At 32.3% G+C, this 8,933-nt stretch overlaps 1 pseudogene; it reads right to left on the bottom strand.

The window, feature by feature from the left end:
• Positions 1 to 1,542: 1,542 nt before the first annotated feature.
• Positions 1,543 to 7,387, bottom strand: LOC127131886 (probable uridine nucleosidase 2; annotated as a pseudogene).
• Between the last annotated feature and the right edge of the window lie 1,546 nt (positions 7,388 to 8,933).

Below are 8,933 nucleotides of genomic sequence, written 5' to 3'. Positions count from 1 at the left end.
TCTCCAGCTTTCTCTGAAGTTTTGAAGTAGCTTCTTCAGTGTCAAGGGCACTAGACACAAACCGTAACCGTCTAGGTACTTCAGCTGATGGTGGAGGAGCAACTCAAGTTTGGCTCAGCTCAGGCAGATTTGTGGTGATTGACCTTTCAGCAGGGCCCTATACTTATGGTAAGATTGAAGCTGAAGAGGGAAGTGTCAGTTCTAGAACCCTGCCAAGATTACGGAATGTTGTTCGTCTAAGTACCACTGCTTCTTATCGATCCAGCAACGATATTTTTCTTGGACCGCTTGCTTCTTTGGTATCAACCACGGTGGAACATGTTATAGCACCTGGTGTTAGACTTGAAACTGTTGATCTTACTTCAAGATTGCTTGTACCAATAATTGTCTTGCAAAATCACAATCGATAATGTATTGTGCAAAAGGGCCACAATTACAGTATAAACATCGACGAAATCAAGTCAGAGGTGAAAAAATTGCTTCATGATGAACAAGAAGTAGTAATTATTGGGGGCACTCATTCACTACATCACCATGAGAAGCTGCCAATCGCAGTTTCAAAAGCCATGCGTGGACATTCATTGCAGAACTGATTTGAATGTCATTTGAATGTCATTCTGTCATTGATTCTTTCCAATATTAATGTTGCTCTAGGCCTAGCATTGACTTGCTTGTTATTTGTGCAGAATTGTCATTGCAACATGCTGGTGTAAGTCGGAGCATGGTATTGGTCTATCTTTGCTTGAGTGCTTTTGCAACATAGCAATGTTGGTTGCAAATCATCTCATTTGGCGTGTGTACCTATTATGGCATTGCAGCAGCGAGAACTGGCTTAGGATGACTTGGATACCATGATATGATGAATCTAGAGTGGTATACTGCTCCAAACTCCAACTTGGCTAATGTCCCTGCAGCAGGTAAGACATTCCTTGGTTTTGCTTATTGAATAGCTGAGTTTGTCATGTGTGTTTGCTGTTGTAGTAGTAGGATATTCATGTACTAAAAAACCTTGGTTGTCATACCTTGCAGCATCTCTGAACTGGTTTTATAAGGCTATTGTACCTTGATGCTTTAACTGTAGCTGATGCATTATAGCCTGACTATTGGTATGGCTTGTTGATAGTTTTTGACATGTCATGACTGAGTTTATTTATGCTGGATTATTTCTGCAGGGAGGGTCTTCATGCTGCAGCTTTCATGAGCCTTCTCCATTATCACGAGTCCAAAGCCTACTGCATATGTAAGTATGTCTAATAATCATGTAAACATCATGGTGCTATTGCAAGATTTTAGGCAAGGCAATATGCAACAGGATATTGAATGGACTGCTGCAGCAGTAGGGCTAGCAAATCATGTATTTCCATTGGATTGATCGTGCATTTCCATGGTTTGATGAGTTGTTTTTGGTTAGCCAAGAGTGATAAGTGAAGTTGGTTGGATTTCTTGGCAGCAATGTTGTAGCAGCATGTATGCATCTGCAACGGAAAAGCTCTTCGTGGCAGCACGTTGTTTCATGACAGCAGGATGGTGTTTTTGTAGGTGTTAGCAGGGTTCTTGTCCTGGTTCCAACTCATATGCTGCAGAGCTAACTGTAGGAGCATCAATTGTCATAACTACTTTTACTGTAGGCATATTGGACCATTCAGTGACTTCTTCAAACCTTTTCTGTTTATTGTAGATTATTATAAGTCCCCTTGTTATGCCACTGGTTTGGACTCTAACAGCACCCTCTGTGCAAGTTACAAGTGAAGGATCAACGGCTGCAAGCAACGCTGTTGGGTCATGAAGGTAAACTCCATTGGTGTTGTATGCGTCACAATGGTAAGAGAAATACACCTCTAAGATTCCGGTCAGGTATTGAGCAAATTTTCCTTTTGAACTTGCTAACTTTTCTCGATCAGAACCTGACAATACGACTTGGTGAGTAACATTTATTCCAACTGCCAATACATCTGCACCACTTGTGAATACAACATCAGCAGCATCTGGATCACCAAATATATTTGCTTCAGCAGCTGGATTCACATTGCCGTTTACTGCAAAAGATCCACCAAGCAGAACAATTTGCCCGATGTTCTTAGCGAATTCCGGGTCCATCTGTATAGCCAAAGCAATATTTGTAAGAGGGCCCAATGCCACCACAGTGACTTTTCCAGGGTCAGCTTTCGCTTGGTTAACCAAGTCCATCTGCACCATGAACGAAATCTGCAACGCGAAGTTTCGTCCCTTTAGTTAATGTGACATGGGATCCTTCAGCAACTGGTATATCAGTTCTTCCAGCAACTTCCAACAGATGCAAGGCATTTCTGGTAGCAAGTGTAAACGTTTCCATAGATAGTAGTAAACGTTTCCAAGGAATATAGCCATAGCATCATCGATTCCAGGGTCGGTGTCAATTATGATCTTCTTTGTAAATGGATATTCAATGGACAATTATGGGTGAATTTAGGGTTTAATGGATTTGGGTTGACTTTGGTCAAAGTTGACCTAAAAGTCAATTGTTGACCAAAGTCAACAATTGGTCAAAAATGCCAAATTTTGTATTTTCTTGTATGGAATCACATGTAATGGTTTAAAATGGATGGAATGGATTGGAATGGTTTTAAAAAAAAATGATTGAAATTGGTTTCACAATTGGCTTGAATGTTTGACTTTTGCAAAGAAAATAACTTGACTGATAATGTATATGAACCAGACCATGAAATGATACCACAAGACTAGGGTTTTGACAAAGTATCCATGAATCAATAACATGACTAGCAAGTGGCTTGAAACACAAGAAGCTTGATTGTTCAGATGACTAAGACCATATGTGCATTGACAATCACATGAACAAACACCATGACTTTGGACCAAGACCAATCCTCATATAAAACCAAAGTAAGGTTAGGCCAAGCATGCTAAACAAACATAAAAAATTCAAGACCAAAATCGGGGTATGACACGCTAGCTTCAGTCCCATAAGTAATTCTTTGATGAATGGAAGAATCCATTCCTTATACCTGAATTTTTAGGGCACATATTGACCAACTAGTTGATTATATCGGTATACCAAGCTATCGTGACATTTAATAGCACTAATAATTGATCATTTGAGAATCCTTTCTTGTGATTAGATTGTCTTGATTCTGCATTTCAATCGAAAGTCATGACAGATGATCGACCACTTAATTCTCCATTATTTTATTATATTTGATCTTCAGGTCAAACTTTTGAAGTATCAACATTCATTTTGTTTGATGGCATAATCATTTGTGTATACCATCACTTTAGTGCCCACAAAATATGATATGAGCTTCTCAAATTCAAAGACAAGAACCAACGTATCATTCTTAGTGCTCGTGTAACTCGCTTATGCTTCAATCATTATTTTTCTTGCATATTAGATATAATGGAACACATAATCACACCACATAATCACACCTTTTCCCCTAGATAACTAATTTATAAAAATTACTGGCATCACACGTTAATTCAGATGGCTTTGACCAATCAGGATAAATAATTATTTAAGCTGAAGTTAAATCCCTATTTTATGTTTCAAAACCCTTAAAACATTCCTCAAGAAGTGGAATGTAACATCACAATGAAGCAGCTAAATGAGGGGTTTTGTAATTTTGGGAAACTCTTTAATAAACCTCCTATAGAAATCAACATGACCAAGAAAACTCTTAACTTATTTAACATTTGTTTGAGGTGGAAGTTTTTTAGTTGCCCACACTTTCTTAAGATTGACAAATGCCTAAAATCAATGCTCCCATCTAGATTACACAATGATGTTCCATAATAGGTGTTTTTAATCGTGCAAGGGATGATGAAACTTCTTAGGTATTTCAAGTCGGGAGGTCATCTTCCTTAATCCATTTAAATATATTATTGAGTTAAAACAACATAAAACTCTCATACTTTTCTCCTTTTGCTTAAGATGTCTTCATGATTTTTGAGTAGTTTAGCATTTGTTGTATAACTTCAATGAGAGGTATATTTATGTGAATTGCCTCGAAATTCCATAAATGATCAAACTGCTAATCTTCCTTTGCTTTCCTTAACCTTTTAGGGAATAAATGTGATGGTATTTCTTGTACAAATTGCTTCTTTAAAGAACTCACTCTAGAATTTGTTGATATGTTTGTATCGAATGATGATACAACACATAAATTATCTTTCTACAATTCTGGAGTTGCAATATATGCAGAAAAATTAAACCACATTGGGTTGTTTTTACTATAGCACATGGGTGATTCTTCTGAAACTTTAGTTGTTCATCATTCATAAATTTAATAATTAGATCTCTTATACTCGAACCTTCATATTTTTACCACTTAATAGTTATATTACTTTGCAATGATCTAAAGAAAATTTTGAAGTTACTTGAAACCTCTAAGAATTATTTAAGGTGAAAGTGTGGATCGTCTATCATAACACCTGAGAATTTTCCAACAGTTTGCAACATCTAAAACTTCATGAGTTTGAATTCTAATTGTTCAACATTGATCTCAGATTTAATGATTTTGGTATTCATGGAATTGTGATCAAAAATATTGTAATCCATTATATTCATTTCCTTATCATTGGCATGCCAATGAGATTTAGATTTGACATGACTACTTCTTCCATTTCCTAGTCTGTTATTCCTTCTTCAATTTGACATGCTTAAAAACATGGGGTTCTTAAAACAAATATTGTTCACATCAAAATCTTGTAAGGATTTTGAATATTTTCCATGGCTCATAATCTACTATATATCAAGTGAATTCCTCATTGTGTACCGGGTCACCAACGTTACCTGTTGTTTCAACAAAAATCATTGAACAAATTAAATACTCTAATGAATTAACTTACTAGAACAAATTAATTAATTAAAGTTTAATCATACAGTCCCCGACAATGGTGTCAAACTTTTTATGGATAAAACATGGACAAGTATACATAATCAAAACAGTAGCAAATGATAAGAAAGATACCAATGCCACAAGGATTATGTTTAAACATTTCATAAATCATTTGAAATTAATAAAGCATTCACGAGCTAAAAAATAGTATTAATGGGTATCACGCAACAAATGACAAAGTAGTGAGAAAAAATAGTGAGTTTGAATCAGAGTTGATCCATTCCATTATTTCATCTAGTGTTTGTGATGTTATGGCATGTGTGGTCAGGGCTAAACCTTGTGGTCTTTGTCAACAACGTGAAAATAGTTAATAGTTCTCTAAGATTACCTTATGTCTAACTCATCATTAGCATCATTATACTTCAATTAAACTTGTTTTGTCTACCACTACGACCCTAATACTTTATGTCTAAAGTGATTAAGTAAGTATTGTATGTCGACTTCATTATTTAACCATATTAGCTCTTAAGAGCACGTCTGGATATTAATAAATTTGTACTTAACTCTTAATATGACTAGACATAGGGTCAAAAACGTAGCATAAAAGTACAACAACTAAACATAACATAAAATCACATTCATTCACGTCTAAAAGATTACATGTTCATGGAATTTAACTATTCCAACAAAATAGAATTAGCTCATGGTGAGCCTAGCAACAATTGAGTATTGTAAAATTAGGTTATATATTATTAAACAATGATTGTAAGAAAGATAAACATGAAGAAGAAATAATAATACATTATAATCTTCCAATTGCATATGACCTTTCGTTATGTGTCTCTCGGTGTTAGCTTTAGAATTGAAATGAATATCAGGAGATGAATAATGATTGCAAATCTAATTTGTTCGCTTATATGGTTTTATCCAAATTCCTCCAAGTTAACCGTAATTTTTTTTTTTATAACTCCACCTTTTGGTACTTGAGTCAACCATTTTTTCCCCATCAAATTAGCTTTGGATGAAGAATAAGACATATAAGCTTAACATTTATGTTGTACTATAATAGTATATCAACACATGCTTGACAACTTTCATTTGTTGCTTGTAGATTTTCATCCTTATCAATTCATGCTAGCTTAACATATGACCTCAACATATGAAATTTTATTATGTCTCAACTTTTTCCCCGGAGTCACGACTCCAACTAGCTTCTTTTGACTCTTAAGTATGGTGGGAATAATTAGTCAAGAACTATAGTGACACCAAATTCCACCAGACTAATTAATTATGCATAATAAAAGCGCAAGTGAAATCCATAGACAAAACGCCTAATATGCTAAACTACAATTCATAATAAAATGACTTAATTCAAGTAAAACTACTACTATTCACTAGAATTACAAGTAATGAATGCAAATATTTGAGACTAAAATAACTCACATAAATGGAGCTATCACTCTTTAAACAAGAATTTTAATCTAAGTGAAATCTCATATCTTGATTTACAATGAAATCACACCCAAAATATATTAAGAGATAATAATAGATTATACCACACATGTAGATGAAATAACTTGAAGCTCATAAGATTACAAGAGTTCCTATATAATAGAACTGATCTCAAAAATAAAATATATTTAGTGAGAAAAATATTCAAATCAAAGTATTTGATAGAGAATAAATGTGACAGATGATTGTAGTAAAAAAATGTACTAACTTGTAATATTTTCAAGGTTCCTTTTTATAGATGATGTGACATGATTGACCAATTTAATAGTAATTATTACCCTGGTATTTTAAAAGACTGATAATCGACTATTAGAGTATCATAATTGGTGATTTAAAACATTTTAGGGAAGATAGACCTAATGTGAAACATAATCAATTATTAAAAGAGTCACAATTGATTTTCATGTCAAACCCATGAAACCTAATTGATTATACAAATATTTTTAATCGATTTTGACATACATTTAAAAACATGTAATTGAGTTTCACATTCATAATCAATTATGGAAAACATAAGTATTTTCCCTTTAAAATACTTTTTTTAAATATATATTTAGAAAATATTATGTGTGTTTTTGTGTGTATATTTCATGATTGTGAACCTTTTTATACTATTTACACATGATCCTAAAAATATGGAATATAATTCCATTAAACATTATTTGGAGAGCATGATCACTTTAACATTTTTGTGTTGCATATTTTCTTGGCTTAATTAGACGTTTAGTCCATTAACTTAATTTATGATTCTAATTTGGTTCCTTAGTTAATAAATGTTGCTTTTTAGTCCTTTAAATTTCAGTTATGATTTCTATTTGGTTCCTTAGTTTAAATGTCTAAGATTGTGCAATATTATTGAGTGTCCACCATAGACCCTAATTTTTTTAAAGATTTAACAATTAGATCTGATTAAAAAATACCTAACGGTTGAACGTTGAAAGTCTATTGAATCTAACAATGAACCACCAACACCTAATGTTTTTTGACATCTATTCATCTTCTTCCCTTTTCTCTTTCTTCATATTCCTCCTCACCTTCGACATGTTCGTATCAAAACCAATTTTTATTTATTTAAAATAAATCCAGAAAAATTTGTATCATACTTCATCTAACAATTAAGCCACATAATGATGTCAACTTTGTTGAAAATAACTTTTGATGACAAATAACGACATTGATGGATACTTCATTTCTTGTGTAACCACCATGACATCACCGAATATTATTACATGTGACAATGATAATGTTTTTACTAAGACTAACACAAAATAAGGAAGGAAAAATAATGTGTCCATTTGTCATTTATTTTCTTTATTAACCAAGAACTTCTTCTTCATATTTTGTTGTATCTAATGGTGACACAAGAAATAGATTTTGTGTGTGAATGAATGAAGATAAGATATTTTGATTATGTGACAATTATGCATAGTGGCTTTATGCCAACTAAACTAAATTTCATTTATTATACTGTGTTGTATTGAATCTAGTTATTCCATAATATCTTATGCTTTCAAAGTTTCATCATGAAATTTAAAACCTAATCATAAACATCAAAACAATAGAAAATATCTAAAATGAAACCTAATTTTTATGGGATTTATTTTATAGGATTTATGGAATTTGTGGTTGAGAGTGTTGAATACTTATCAATAACAATGGATAAATAATAAGATTTGTTATTGTTGGTGCACTGAAGATGAGAAAATATTTAAGATTATTGTCATCTAAGAGCTTGGAAAAAAGAGAAGAGGGAACATACTTGTTAGGGAATTGAAGATGAAGATGAACATATTTGAGAGTAAGTTTAATTATTAGATGGAGTATGATACAAATTTTTCTATATTAGTTTTAAAATTTTATGGATTTTGATATGAATGTGTTGAAGATGAGGATGAAGATGAAGAAAAAGAAGAGGTAAGAAGATGAAAAAGTGTACAAAAAAAAGATTAAGTATTGTTGGCTCATTGTTAGATTCAATGGTCTTTTAATGTTCAACAATTTGATCTTTTTAATCAGATTGAATGGTTAAATCTTTAAAAAATAATAGGACCTATGGTGGACACTCAAAAATATTGCACCATCTTAGATATTTAGAATTAAATTTAATAGAATAAACTAAATTGACTAACATAGTTAGATTTAAAGGACTAAAAAGTAATATTTACTAACTAAGAGACCAAATTAAAATTATAAATTAAGTTAAAGGACTAAACATCTAATTAAGTCTTTTTAATTTCTTTGTTGATAATCAAAATAAAAATAATTTCTTTATTGATCATCAAAATATTAATATTATCATGTTGAAGCATTTATTTCCACTGATATTTATTGAAATGTTTCAATGAAGACAATTTATACCATTTTCATTGTACTTTTATGCATTGATCAATGTACTTTGGCTATAAATTCAATTTGTTTTGCACTTATTTTAAGGTATTGATGAATAAATTTCATGCAATACTAGTAAGATACTCGAGCGTCCGCACGAGCAAATTTATTTAATCGATATAATTTTTTTATATGTATCAAGCTCAATTTAAAATAAATTATTTAATTATGCTATATTATACTCCACCTAACATTTCACAA

Source organism: Lathyrus oleraceus, chromosome 3 (assembly GCF_024323335.1).
Source record: "Lathyrus oleraceus cultivar Zhongwan6 chromosome 3, CAAS_Psat_ZW6_1.0, whole genome shotgun sequence".
Taxonomy (NCBI): domain Eukaryota; kingdom Viridiplantae; phylum Streptophyta; class Magnoliopsida; order Fabales; family Fabaceae; genus Lathyrus; species Lathyrus oleraceus.
The sequence above is the reverse complement of the archived record's forward strand: the minus strand, read 5'-3'. Positions and strand labels throughout refer to the sequence as shown.